Raw genomic sequence first — 15,226 nt, forward strand, 5'->3', positions numbered from 1 at the left:
ATGCTTTGCAGTCTGTCTTTCCAAGCAAATCTTGTTGGTCCCCTTTGAAAGCTAAGAGAACTAAATGTCATGAACATAATGGAATCTTTCTCTTGTGAATGAAAACCTTAAGAGTGACTCTGGACTTTCCACCATTCTGGAAATCCATTCTCATGGTCTGGGCCTGGGGGTTTGGAGGGTCACAGTGAGAAAGTGTGACTCTAGAGAGTTTCTGGATAAGGACTACTTCTCCTTTTACCCAAAGGGAGCTGGACTGGGACTCAGAAGATTTAGCAGACTTTCCCCCAGATATCCAAATATATCCAAATGCATCAGGGCCGATGGCACAGCATACCCTGTATATTTTGATTAAAAAGAAAAGCCCCAGAAATTTTCTTACAGTCTGGCTATTTCTCCCAAAGTAAACTGGGTGGAGAAAGTTCCTAACGGAGTATTCTAGTTAGTTGGTGATAATTGACATGTTGTTGCTTCTCAGTTGTTTGTGTGATTTAGCTTTGTTTAATCACATAAGTGCTTTGAGGACCTTTGGTTCCACCAGTTTCCCTCACGGTACCTTGTGACTTGCCAGCACATAGTACATGCTCAATAAAGAACTGCTGAGTTAAATTACGCTCACACCCACATGCACATCTCCTCCCCCGAATTCTTCACTAATGGACTGTGGTGACATGCTTTAATTAAAAGACTGGTATTAAAAATGGACTCCTGATGAGTAAACATGGTCATATATAATGGAGGGGATGATTCACTAGCTTCCAGCCACCAAAGTTTAATTAATGCTTCCTTTAGACCCTTAAATGTTTTTTGGATTTAATGGTTTAAATGCTATTGGAGACTCACCATAGGGGAAGCGGGGTCTCTGCAGGGAATGTCAAGCACAAGGACGTTCAGTCTTTTAGGATTCTCATTGGCTGAGGCTGAGACCCATGTTCCCCCTCCAACTGCTTCCTTAGTCTAATAAGTACTCATTGGGCACTTTGGGTTTAATATTTTCTTTTTCTGTAAAGTCTGTCTTTGAATGTGGGCTCTATTCTTCCCACAGAAGTTGCTTAATTTTCTTTTTTTTCTTCATCTATGACTGTGTCATTATCCCTATCTGTCCACCCGTTATATCCATCCATCATCCTCCCACCCACGTACCCATCCATCCAGTCATCCTTCCACCCACCACCCATCCATCCATCCAGTCACCCTCCACCCACTCATCCATCCATCCACCATCCATCTACCCATTTATCCACCGTCCATGCATCTACCCACCCACCATCCATCCACCCACCATTTATCTATCCACCAACCCAATCTATATATTCAATCTACTTAGAGTGCCTTTTTCTTTCCTTCCTTCCTTTCTTCCTTTCTTTCTTTCTTTCTTTCTTTCTTTCTTTCTTTCTTTCTTTCTTTCTTTCTTTCTTTCTTTCTTTCTTTCTTTCTTTTTCACACTGCTTAAGAGTGAACTGTCACCCAGTCTGTCCCTCCCTTACCTCATCTCCTTCTTCATCTTCCTTTACTTTCCTGAATGTACACCAGCCTCCTTGTTAGTCCCCAGGACCTTTGCACTGATGCTCTCTCTGACCGAATGCTATTCCACCTGATTTTTGCCGTGCCTCGCTCCTCATTGTACTCAGGCTTTGGCTCAAATGTCCCCAGGAATACCCCACTTCCATCATCTTACCTAATCCCCTTACCCTGCTTTGCTTATCTTTGAATCCCTAAGCCCTACTTGAAATGACGGTGCTCATTTACTTGTTTATCATCTCTCTCTGTCTCTGCCCAGTGAGTTCCTTGAGGGTAAGGATTTCCTCTCTCTCTCTCTCTCTCTCTCTCTCTCTCTCTCTCTCTCTCTCTCTCTCTCTCTCTCTCTCTCGTGCTCTATCCCAGCACCTCAAGGAGGGTCTGGCACTCAGTCAGTGCTCAAAATATTTGCTGAATGACTAAATGGTGATGACTTTAATTTTTCCCTTCAACAATTCAAAGTGCGTTTGCAGAGGAATAGATATTTGAGAAGACAAATCAAACAATGGCCCATGGAAGAGCCCGGGAAGGTTGCTGACCATCAGAGGACAGGACGCTCAGGTTCACTGGGTTTGGAGAGGTCTGGGGACGGGGAGCCCCTGGACAGGGTGGGGTGGCAGACGCTGAGGCTGCCTGACCCACATCCACTTGGCCCATGTCCAGGTTGTTAGGAGATATAAAGTGCCGTGGACGGTGACGGGGATCCCTGGCATGTGACGCTCAGGTTTCAGGTTCCCTGGGTTTTTCTGACTCTACAGGAGCTTGCTCAGTCTGTGTGCAGGGTGACCAGAGGGGCTGGAAACGGGAGGCCTGGAGGTCAGGGAATGAGCCCTGGGAGGACCACATGCTCCCCTGGTGCTCAGAGCAGTGCCCCTCCTCGTTGATGCGCCCGGTTGGCTTTCCTCCTGTCCTTGTCTTACTTCCTCACCCCTGGGATCACCTTTCTCGTGAACCACCAGCACCCCAAATCTTGCCTCAGGGTCTTTCAAGAAATCCAAACCGAGACAGGCAGGGTGGGGCACTCCAGACCCCTGGGTCAAAGTTAGTGATCCAGCGATGTCCCCGCGGCCTTGACTCTCTGGCAATCTGAGGTCTTAGGGATCTCAGATCAGTGAGCACCCTACTGGTGCTATTGCCCACCAGCTAAGTGAGAAGGGAGTTTTGGATCCCTGGCGGTTGAGAGAGGAGCAAAATGTAGGTAATAGATTGGAGACAAGAGTCAGGAGTCTTGTCTCCCTCTTGGCTCTGCCACTAACAAGCTGTGTGCCCTTAGGCAAATCCCTGACCCTCTCTGGACCTTCATCTTGTCAGTGGCCAAGTGAGCTGTCTAATCCCAAAGCTTCCCTCTTGCTCTAGGGTTGTATAACACCCTCAACGTTTGCTCTTTCAACCTCTCTCCTCTCATTTATATTTCCCTCTTTATTTCTGCAAACTCCACATCTTGGGCCCAGTTTGGGGGTGCTGGCTGGTGAAGTGCCCAGCGTTATGATCCTCCTGGGAAGGAAAGGTGGGGTTAATCCATGCAGCATTCTTAGGAATCCCGGGGGAAGACAGTTTCTCTGTGCCTGAGGTGTCGTTATTGTTAATAATGATGACATCAATCTACCTCATCAGGACCGTGAGTGCTTAACTAAGAAAAATGCTTTTGTCACTGTTAGTAAATACAAAGTGTGTCTACTCCATCAGAATGACACCCCACGACGGGCGACTCTGCTCCCGTCCCCATCTCCCCATTGCTCATCTGAAATTCCTCCCTTCTTCAAACGACAGCGTTTAGTTTTTATTGATGTTTCAGCACTTTGACAAATACATTTTTCCATGAAGAGAAACATAATTAACTTAAGTCATTTATATTAATCACAAGGGGGGAAAATCATGCAAAACAGGGGTAATTTTGTACTGAACAAGGCACGTTATCTAATGAATATAGATGATGCTGATTTATGTGTTTATCCAAAAAGCATCAGTGAGAGAGAAAAAAAAGCCAATCCAAAGCCCACCTTGGCCCCCCCAAAAAGCTGCAAAAAAGTCCCCCCCCCAGGTCTCTTTCATGATGCTTCCTGGTTTGGTGGCCTCCTGCCCATAGACTGAAAATGAAAATGGCTTTTTGAGTGTCACCAGCACTTGGACAGCATTGGAGACCCTTTCCCAGCGGGGGTCCCCGGAATGCGTCTTCCTGGGAAGACAGGAATTGCTGATTCCTGCGGACACTGGGCTGATGTGGCCCAGCTACACAGGTGGGCGGGTGTGGACTCCTCCCCACAGCAGCTTTGGGAAGGATTTGAAGGAGGGTCCCTGCAGGAAGTGGTCCCATAGCTCAGGTTTCCCAGGTGTGAGAATCATTGGAGCGGAACCTATTTGGCAGAGGGTTGGGACAATCATCCACCATGAATAAGAGAGGTAGCAGCTGCTGCCCGTCTAGGTGCCTCTACCCCACACGCTGGTGAGTGAGTCCGTTGGCAGGACTCACAGGGAGAGGGAAGAGGGGGCTGGCGACTGGGAGGAGGTCAGGAAGCCTCCCCTGGTTGTCATTACACCATCGAATGCCCTGGCCGGAAGCCCAGACACCCACCGAAGCCCACCCCCTTATTTTCCCATGAAGGAAACTGAAAACAGAATCAATCACAGCAGTTGACATTTTTTGGGTGCCCACTCTGTGTTGGGCACTATTTTTGGTGGTGGTTTTTTTTTTTTTTAATTTTAATCCTTGCAGTGGGTGCTATCATTGTCCCTTTCTACAGATGAGGAAACTAATACTTCTAAAAAGGAAGCTGCTTCTGCAACTGCTCCACCCCCAGCCAAGGACTAACTGAGCTTCACCCAGACTGAAATTCCTCACCCACGTGGGCTGAGGCACAGGCCCCCCGTGTGTGGGAAACACCCAGAGGCAGCTTTGGTGCAAGACCCCAGGGAGTCTTTTGGAGCTCTGTACTGTTCCCTTTGCCGTCATTACAAAACCTGAGGACTGTGAACTTATCTCAGGGACACAGAGTTTATGGATCAGTTAATTAATGACCTATGAGATGGTACTCTGGGGAAACTCTACCTGGAATGGACGGGTAGAGACAGTGGGAGTGTGAAGCCGAGGAGCCTGGGGTTCCCAGAAGGACAGAGAGCCCAGTCCCCAAGCTGGTCTGGGACCCCCACAGGAGCATGCATAACCGCCACTGCCCATTTTGCAGGTGGAGAAATGGGCACAGGGTAACCTGGCCCTGTCCACTCAGCAGGTTAGCCATGAGTCTGGCCTGAGCCCAGAGTTTTTATTTCTTCTTCCTGTTGCTGGTCTTGGCGATGGCTGCCTGTCTGTGCCAGACTCTGACACAGTGGTCTCAATGGGCAATGGGTACTGGAGCCAGACATCTGCATTTGAACCCTGCCTCTGACACTGTGTGACCTTGGAGGAGTCCTCTAGTATCTTTGGGCTACGTTTCCCCTACTCCATCATGGGTGCCATGGGTGCCATGGGTGCTAAAGGTCAATTCGGCTAAAGCACTTAAAACAACAGTGCAGCAGATGTGTTAGCTGCTATTATTATTATTATTATTATTATAGCTGAAGCCCATGAGTACCCACCTCCTTGGCAGGGACCACACACGAGTCCTAAGTGAACACCAGATTTGGCAGGTCTTGGGTGGTGGGAGAGGTGGGGAGAGCCCTTGCAGGCAGGGACCCCTGAGGGGAGAATGTGGCTGCAGCTGCAGTTGCTGCGCACTGAGCCACCTCGCCCGCTGACCCGGCTGCAATCCTTCTCTTGCCTGGTCCACCGCTCCCGGCTCAGGCTGGCTTAGTGGATGCCAGAGCCCCATCCATCCTCTGCCGCCTGGACGGCGGCACCAGAGAGCGCATCTGTCACTGTCTGTGGTGGCATGGATGACTGGCGTGTCATCTTTGACAAATGTCTGTGCTGGAGACTGTGCGGCTGTGGGTACTTACAGACGCTGCAAACTTACAAACACAGCCGGGCTGCTCCACACACCGGCGAGCACAAATGAGAACCAGGGCTCCTGGGGATTGGAGGAAGGGAGAGGAGGTGGCAGAGAGCAGGACGTGGCCTGGGAAGACCTGGGCCTCTGGCTTGTCGTGAAACTTTGGGCAAACCGCTTCCCCACCTGCCCCGCCCTATCCTCAGAGGTACCATGGGAATGGGTCAGGATCTCCATCCCACTTACAGCAAGGAGAGCTGCTAACCCTCATCACACACCTGCTTTGGCTCTGGCACTTTACGTGTGCCCACACTGGCTCACCAAATTCCCACAACACACTCCTTTTACAAATGGGGAGACTTGAGAAAGCAGCTTGTCTGGGGGTCACCTAGTCAGGGCCATCTTAGGACCCAGACAGTGCATGCCGTGGTCAGGGGTTGGCAAGCATTTATAAAGGATTTCAAAGGGAACGGTTTGTGTTTTGGAAACTGTTGGGTCTCTGTTACAGCCACTCAATGCTGTCATTATTGTTTCAAAGTCAAACAATAAATAACCGCCCGTGGCTGTAAAAACAAGCGGCCAGCTGGATTTGACTCTGGGGCTCTCAGACCACGGTTTACTGACTCCTCTCTAAGCCTCCAGATCAAAGAAGATGGTTATAATAAAGGGCTACTTAGACCTGAGTGACAGAGTCTGGTATGGCGCAGGTCCTGGACTTGGGAGCCAGCCTGCTTTGGGTTCAACCCTAACTGGGCCATTACTGGGTACGTGACCCCGGGCAAGTGACTTAATAGCTCCAAAGCCTCAACAACCCCCAAAGGGTTTAAATGATTGAGGTTTAAATGATTGAGGTTTAAATGATGAACCATATAAAGGGCTTAGAGCTGGGCCCAGCCCCACACGAGCTCCAGTCATCACCTGTCATCACATGCCAGGGGACCTTATCAGGGACACCTGAGAATGAGAGGCACATCTAAATGGCAGCTGGGCAGGAGGTCCTGGCCCAGTGCCTGGTTCCGGCATTCTTCTCCCTTCCTGCCAGCCACCCAAATCCATTTGCTCTGCAGCTCAGTGACAGTCCTGCCCAAGATCACGCAGCTCTTGGGTGGCAGGTCCACTTCTCCTGTCTCGCTGGTCAATGTCCTTTTCTAAAATCAGTAGGTTTCTCTCAAATTGGTTCTTTTGACTTGGTAAAGTGAAGGCATCTCCCTGTAGGTAAGGAGACACAGGAAGACTACGTGACTCTCTGCAGCCTGAGACTGGCAGGCACCGGCGTGAAGGACAGACACTGAGAGCCTTGGTGGCCCTCCTGTCCACTTTATCCCCCGAGCCCAGCCAGGCCCCATTTCCTGGCTGGATGCTGGCCAGTGTCCCTCCTCCAACATCTTGACCCCTTCTTGGGGAGCCACTGCCATCCACATCCTCTGAATAAAGCCGGGGGTAGCCATTATGTAGATCAGGTGAACGAACTGCCCTGGAGGAAGGGAGCACTTGAATTCTCGAAGCCTTGGCCACTCCTGTTTTAGTTGGAGGAAAACAAAGGAAACAGAACCCAAACAACAGAAGAACAAAGTCTGAACACAAGGCCTGATCCCGAGCTAGGCCCTAGTGGTTCCTCTTGAACTTGAACAGTTTTACGCAAGATGGACATCAGGCAAGTCCTCTCCATGGCCATCAGGGCACGTGATGGAAGCGCACAAATGGGTGAGCATGGTTTCCTCCCAGCTAACACCAGCGACCCCGTTTCTTTACCAAGGACAGCTCCTGTCATTCCTCCTGGCGCCTCCTTCCTCCTGGCACCTCTTAAAGTGATTAGGACTCAATCTGCTTCCTAGAGCAGCCCTTGCTTCCCAAACCCTCCCCCACATCCCTCAGCAGGAGCCCCACTGTGGGACCAGCCCACCCAGCACTGCTAAGCAGTGCACCATTCCTTGGTGCACCTCCCGTGGGCAGTAGGTCACCAAACCTGGCTTTCTTTGACCTTGAGGTGGTTCCTTGTGGCCCACGGGGTTTTAGCAACATTTTTACCAGCATAGAGACAAGGATGGACCAGGGGAGGAGAAGTGTCAGGGGATGAGGCGGTTGGGTGGAGACTCATGAAAGGCCAGTCTCTAAGGGCCTCCAGGGAACCAGATGTTTTCAATGTAGTAAGTGGCTCTGCAGAGGGGGACCCTGCCACTGGCATTCTTTCACTTACTCTTCTCAATAACCTTTTGTAGACAAAACCCCTGAGGCTCTGACAAGCTTTAGGGAAGCGCCTGCCCTTCTGCAGCCAGCTAGTTAACAGTTCGGGGGAGAAACCAGGAGTCTTCTGATCCCACGCCCAGGGCTGATGCTCTGATAGGAGGCTGATCTCCTGTCCAGGGGACAGGGAGACCCTATGCACCATCTGGTTCTCACTGTGGACACCACTGGCCACCTTAAAATGAGTGATCTCCCTAGAACATGCCATGGCCACGATCAGCATCATGGGAGGAGCTGTGGCAGCTGCAGTCTCTCCATTTTCAGAGCAGATACCAGCCGCCATGCCCAGCCTTCTGGCCCATCTGATCTGAAGGGTAAGCAGGGAGGAGTCCCTGGCTCGTCCCCATTTCATTCTTGTCCTTGCTGCCAGTACTATCCCGTGTGCTATCCTAAGCCATCATTTCTCTAGAAGAATCTACAGAAAGGTTCACCAACAGTGTTTAAAATAGAGCGGCACGGCCATACCTGTCTGCACAAACTCCCTTCCCCAGCCTTGAAGGGGCACTTTTTCCCACAAAGTTCAACTGGCCTGTGCTCTCATTGAACAGGGGACATCTGCAGGGTTGCATCGCAGAAAACCGACAAGTCACAGGCAGGAAGGGGAGAGGAATTTGATAAGAACCTATGAAAACTGGATTTTTTTTTTTTAAGCAGGAGAACTGCAACTTAGAGGTAGCTGATGGTCTGAGGATTTTGGAATTTGAAAGGTAGGTTCGTCTTTGGAGCCAGCTTCCCTTGTTTTAGGAAAATCACTACGATGGGCACTTGGGTACAGAACTGTGACCAGGCACCTACCACTGTTCTTGGAGAAAATGGTGGTGTCACCTCAAGTCTGACCAACCATTCTTCCAATGGACAGTGAGAGAGTGCTCGCTCTTGCCATGGAAATCTTGGTGTATTTCCTTGTCTGTGTCCTTGAAGAATGAGAATGTGTGTTTCCCTAATGACACAGACCTTCGGGGTCCCTGACACACTGTGGCGTGGTTTCCAGGGGAATCATCCAGAAGAGACAGCCATAGCTATTGTGTTGGCTTTGTCTGGCCTTGGGAGTCAGCCCAGCCCTGTGGGTTCAGGTGTGGGATTTCCCGGGAAGAATGACATCATCTCACTGTTGCTCACCCTCAGGTAGAAAAGGAGCTGACCTTGGGGCAGCGGTGGGGAGAACTTCCTCCCCTCACTAGATCTGAAGGTTCTTCTGGGACCTGGATTCAGGGGAGGGCTCAGCTGACCTGCCACATGGCACCTGCCAATGGTGGGCAGAACTCTGAGGTGAGGAAAGGCCCGGGGGGTCCAAGAGTAGCAATGTCCAGTGGTAGCATGTCACCTCTCTGTGGAGTCTCTGTTATGCACAGGTATTCAGCGAAGCTTTGCTACAACTGGATAGCCGCCATCTCATCCTCCCACGGCACTCTGGCCTGCTAGGGCTGTTCTCTGAGGACCTGGAGGCTGCCTTGCAGTCTTCACGCTGCTGCCTCTCTGTGTGGAAGGTGTCTCCATACTTGCATACCTGCCCCTTGTTCTTTTCAGGTGCTTCTTCTTAGAAACATTTTCTCAGACCATCTTGTCTAAATGCTAACTTCTTATGCTCTGCTAAATTATTTTCTCTTTGTTCTATATTTTAAAATACACATACACACAACACACACACACACACACACACATATACTTTCGTTGTGCATCTCGTTTATTGTCAGCTTCTCTCAATAAAGTATAAGCCCCCTGAGGGCAGGGGATTTTCGTCTTGTTTATTTGTCTGTTATTGTTTTTTATGTCTGATCATAGCTAAAGTCCTCAAGGTTGAGAACGTGATTGGATGCAGAGTAGGCATTCAATACATTTGTTCGAAAGAATGAATGAATTTCTTCTATTTCCATTTCTGAGTTTTCATTTCACAAAATATTTTCATCATTTATTATATAACCACACTTTTTCTTGAATTTGTTGGTGTAATGAATTACATGAATGGATTTCCTGTTATCCATCTCTGTGTTACTAGGATAAATCCCACTGGGGTGTGACATTTGGCCCGATTTCACTTGTTGGCGTCTTATTTCGAATTTTTACATTTGCACTCATAAGAACCATTGGTTTACAGTTGCCTTTTTCACTCAGCGATCGGTATCAGGTTTCGGTTCTAAGGCAATGTGGGTTTCATAGAGTGAATTGCAAGGCAATGTGGGTTTCATAGAGTGAATTGCGGTGTTTTATCTTTTTCTATGATCTGGGAGAGTTTAATTAACACTGGAATTATTTGTTCTTTAAAGGTTACATAGAACTCAGCTGTGAAACCATCTGTTCCCGGTGCCTTTTATAATGGTAGCTCTTCAATCACCTTGCTCGTCTCTCCTGCTGTAATTGGCCGACTCCTTTTCTACTTCTCCTTGGGTCAATTTAGGTAATTTATATTTTGCTAGGCAAGTATTCATTTCTTCTAGATTTTCCATTATGTTGCCACGGGGTTGAGACAGAGTTCCCTTGTGATCTTTTAATCTCTAGTGCATCTATGGTTATGTATCCCTTCCCATTTCTAATTCTGCTTGATTGTGTTCTCTTCCTTTTCCTTTTAATCAGGATCCTGACAAATTGGCCAGATTTCAAAACTTTGGAGAAATAGAGAGGTCTGTGTTTACTCTGGGAACACACTGGTTCATGGAAAGAGAGAGGCCTGCAGGAGTCTGGCCTGCAGCAGCTCAAGATGGTGCCAGGAGCAGGAACATGGTTGATCAGGGGCCGGGAGGTGGATGGTGCTGATGGAAGGACTTTGACTCTTGGCCCTACCACTTACTGGTTTTGTGACTTTAAGAACACCCTTTGCTTCTGAACTTCTGTTTCCTTATCTGTGAAATGATATGTCAGTGGCAGAACCTACCTCATGAAGGGAGAGAGGCAGATGGTGTTCTGTAGAAGTACAAAGTACTTAGGGAAATACCTGGCAGAGAGTAAGTGCACGGTGAATATCAGCCATTATTGTGAAGGGAACAAGAGGCCAAGTGGATTCCCAGACACCTCTACAGGCAGAATGGACTTTGAGCTCCTATCGTGCAGGTATTTGGGAGGGGTTATGATTCACACACTAGGGGGAATGTGGCCTTCTTCTGTGGTCCCAAATTGGTTACGTATGAATTGGTTATGTATGATTTCCTAGAAGTGGTATGCATATTCTCTAACTAAATCTTTCCCAGAAACCCACAAGGTAAGTATTTAGAGAAACTATGAGATTGTCAATGTTTAATAATGATTAATAGGAGGGAAATAACAGGATTCCATTGGAAAGAGCTCCCAGGGTCTAAAGATTCAGTTCACAATGCTCTGACCCATAATTAGCAGTCACTACCATTCCTCCTCCTCCTCCCCCTCCTCTTCCATTTTGTAGTACTGGAGAACGAACCCAGGGATTTGTACACACTCTCCAAATGTTCCACCACTGAGCCACATTCCCAGCCTCTTTTTGTATATATAAAACTTTATTTTATTTAATTAGTTTATGAGGTGCTGGGGATCGAAGCCAGTGCCTCATACATGCTAGGCAAGCTCTCTGCCACTGAGCCACGACCCCAGCACCCTTCCACCCCCTACTCAGCCTCTTTTATTTTATTTTTAGACAGGGTCTTGCCAAGTTGCCCAGGCTGGCCTCCAACTCTCAATCCTCCTGCCTCAGCCTCCCAAGTCTCTGAGATTACAGGCATGTGCCACGGTGCCTGGCCCAGCCACAGGCATTCTAACATTCTACTCAGGGGACTATTTCAGTAAGCATACCACTAAAGGGCAGGTATTTATTTGCAGGAATCAGGAACTTTTGAAAGTCAGGGACCTCCCTCTCAGGTACTTTGTAATCACCCCACAAGTCAAATTGGGATGTAAGAAATGTGGCCAGAGGGGAAATGGAGCAGAATGGAAAGTTACACAGTAGCACCATGGCCTATGGATTGCTTAGCTCAATAGTAAAAGTTTTGGCTTGTTACATAAGAAACTGCTCATCCAGACAGAATTTTGGGGAGGGAGGGTTGGGGTGCTGTTTACCCAATATGGACAAGAAAAACTAACTCTGTTAGTCATGCAAGGTTGATCCATACAGGGTCTATGATGATCATTTCTAGCGTGGGTCCTTTAGCTCAGTACTTAATAAAAAAGGATTTGCTCATGAGAATATCTGGATCTTCACAGGTTACATAAAGGTGTCTGGTACACACACACACACACACACACACACACACACACACACACACACGGCAAACTGAGAAAGACACTGAGAATTGAGTTCTGATTTCAGGGGTGCAAGGGAAGGAACTAGGGGCCAATCTTTAAGCTGTTAAGTTCTGTGCTGGGACATCCTCTTCCTTTTTCCTGATCTTCAGCCATTGCTTACACCGTTACTAAAACACCTGCTAAGAGCAAAAAGAACTGGGTGTCTCAGGAGCTTTCCAGGGGAGAGCTGCTGCCCCCAACACATGCAAACTTCTGACACTGGTTGGGGTTGCCACAGTGCGGGTCTCTAGTCAGAGAACCCGGAGGAGGCTTCCTTCTGTCCGTTGAACCAGTAAGTCTTCACCCTGGTATTCCAATCTCTGTTCGCAGGAGTGCTCAGTCATCTTAGTCCCATTGACTGGGATAAAGATGGTTCTCAGAGTCCAAAGCAAAGCTAGGGTCCAGAGCCCAGACAGTCGCTGTGACAGCTGTGTCCTGCCTGCCTGACATGGATGCTGAGAGGTTCCCACTTCAGGTACCCGCTGCATCTGTTGGAGGGCTTTCTTTGGCCATAGCTCAAGTAAGGGACTGTGAGAAATAGAAAGTTCCATGGTCCATTTTCAGAATATAGTATTTAGCCTGAAATGTAAAATCGTAAGGAAGGTGGCCAGAGGGGAAATAGAGCAGAAAGAAAAGTTACACAGTAGCACCCTGGCCTATGGATTTCTTTAAATAACCCAATAAGCCACCCTGAGCTCTCCAATCTGTATCCAGTCATGACTTTGGCCAGCCTAGTTTTGGAATTGGCCAATCATATCGATTGTAACTCCGGCTCCTCCTATCAGAGTAAGGCATTATGGATAAAAACAGGTGCACTGCCCGCCCACATACACTTGCTTCCCAGACTTTGTTGGGTAGACATGTTTCTGCAGGAGTACATTTTGCCTTGCTGAGCTGCTTCCAAGGATGTATCTGATTTCTCGTGGCACCCCAGTATTTATAACAGGACAGACTGGAAGTGCCAAAAAGTTAAGATCTAGGGAAGAAGAGCCCTCAACCAGTGACAGAGGAGGGTCAGAGGAGGAGTAAGCCAGCTTCCTCGCCTCCCAGAGAGGCATTCTGCAATTGGGGGTCCTTGCAATTGAGCCTGATTGCTTGCGATGGTAACAGGTCATTAAGACCTTCATTTCCTGTCTTAATTCTTCTCCTTCCTACTGGTACTTTCTGAGCTCACTTCCCAGATAAATTACTTGCAACCAGATCCATGATTCAGAATCTGCTTCTCAGAAAACCCAACTAAAACCTCCCAGCCCCAGCCCTCCTCCCAGCCCCGTGGCCCATGCTTACTTGTTGATGGATTGGGTGATGCTCTGCAAATACCAGCAGGTGGCTCCTTCTCTCTTAGCCAGTCTGTTCTCTGTAGCTCAGGACTTGGGGGTTTGTGGGTCTGGAGAGTATTCATCAACCGTGTGTATCCTGCTGCCTGAACAAGCCTTAAGCAAACCCGTCTAGCTCACAGCTCAGCATGTTCCCCAGTGAGCTCTCGGGGGCCTGCCCGGATGGATGACCCTGTATCTTGGATGCAGTGAGGACTTGAGTTGAGTGCCAGTGCTCCACCGTGCCAGCTCCCCCGGGATGCTGAGGCCCCTGGCACCAGCCCAGCCTTTCTCAACTGATGTTCTCCCCAACATTCCAGAGCTCATGGGCCTGACCTCCCTGGAGGTCAATCAGGTTCCAGGCTTGGCTCTGCCCTGGTGACCAGGTCTCTGAACTCCTGATGTCTCCTGTAACCACTGCCTCCTCTCCTCCTTCACCCAGACGTCCAGTGACATCTCAAAACAACAGGCTCAGACTGAAGTCCACTTTCCTGCACCTCCATCATGGCTGCTGGTGACCCCTTTTCCATGGTAGCTTGGCACAAAACCTGGAGGGCATTTTGACCCCTCCATTCCTCTTCCATCTTGCTTGTGATCCTCAGTGACTTCTGTTGCTGTTACCTCCATAATCTGGACTCCATGTGGTCACACCTCCTGACCTCCACTGCTGCCTCCCTGGTCCAAGCCACCATCATTTCTTGTCTGGATTTATGAAGCAGCAAAATCTCCTCCCCTGGACTCTGACCTCAGCCTTGCCACCCCTTCTAATGATCCATGACACAGAAGCCAACTCAGCCTAAGTCACAGCAGGTCCCTTGCTGTGCTCTGAGCCATCCAGCAGCTCCTCTCCCACCTGAGACCTGCTATGCCACCCTCTTTGCATCTTCAAACAGCCCAGCATGCCCTGCCTCAGGGGCTTTGCACTGACTGTCCCTTTGCCTGGAACATTCTTCCTCCAAAAGAGGTTCCTTCATTTCCTTTAGGTCTTCACTCAGATGTCGCCCCACGTCAAATATGGCCTCCACCTCCAAAGCCCCTGGTCTGATTCCTCCTTCTCCCTGGTGCTCATCGTGCTGTCATTCCACATACTTCACTGGCTTTTGGCTCCAGGATGGGTGCCCCTCGAGGTCAGGGGCCCTTCTTGTGCACCGTGGCCTCTCTGCCATCAGGACAGGGCTTGGCAGGTGGGAGGTGTGCAATGCGTGTTATTGAAGGATAATAGGGGTGACATAGAGCCAGTGGTCCTCCTTCTCTGGGCCTTGGATTGGGACATAAGCCTTCAGAGGAGATTTCTAAGACCCAGTTCCTGCTCTTGCTGTCTGCTGGCCGGGAGAGGCCTACTCTGAAAAGCGGCCTCCAGGAGGGAAGGGGTTTCCCAGCATTGGTCAGCAGCACTGAACTGGAGCTTCTCATCCAGCAGATGGTTTAGCAAACAGCCAGCCGGAGCCAGGACAGCTGATCTACTCTGTGCATCTGGAGGGGGTGGTCAATAGAAGCAGGGATCCCTGAAGCCACCCCTGGGGGCATCTGAGGTCCATGTCCGCTGGCCTTTTTTATCTAACTAGCTCTGATTTTAAGTGGCTGTAATGGTTCTCTCTGTGCTCCAGCCTGGGGTGTGTGTGTGTGTGTAAAAGTGCCCAACAGCCTCATGAATGACTCAGCAATGAGCCAGCAATGGCAACAAGAACTCAGAACCCAAATCACCTCTGCCCCAGCCTTTTCAGGCCTTCTGATGGCTCCTCCCCATGCCAAGGGTCTGCACTGCCCACCGGCCATCACAGCCACATGGCTGCTGCTCTCTGGGAGTGGGCTTGCCCTCTGTCCACAGCTCTGACACCAGAAGAGCAATGCTCTCCTGGGCCTCGCTCTGCCTTCCCACATGTGCACCTTGCTCCCTGATGCGGCTGCAGCTGATGCCTGGGCTCTGAATGGAGACTGCCCCTGCCCATCAAGGGGCTGGGCTTTACCAGGTCGGGGCTGGGT

At 49.5% G+C, this 15,226-nt stretch overlaps 1 long non-coding RNA gene across 1 annotated transcript; it reads right to left on the reverse strand.

The window, feature by feature from the left end:
• Positions 1-10,895: 10,895 nt before the first annotated feature.
• LOC144366214 (uncharacterized) lies at positions 10,896-14,607 on the reverse strand. Its single transcript, XR_013425174.1, has 2 exons — positions 13,215-14,607; positions 10,896-12,506 (listed from the first exon to the last, which is right to left on the reverse strand). It is a non-coding gene; the product is annotated as an uncharacterized LOC144366214 (long non-coding RNA).
• Positions 14,608-15,226: the final 619 nt, after the last annotated feature.

This window comes from Ictidomys tridecemlineatus, chromosome 8 (genome assembly GCF_052094955.1).
Source record: "Ictidomys tridecemlineatus isolate mIctTri1 chromosome 8, mIctTri1.hap1, whole genome shotgun sequence".
In the NCBI taxonomy this organism is placed as follows: domain Eukaryota; kingdom Metazoa; phylum Chordata; class Mammalia; order Rodentia; family Sciuridae; genus Ictidomys; species Ictidomys tridecemlineatus.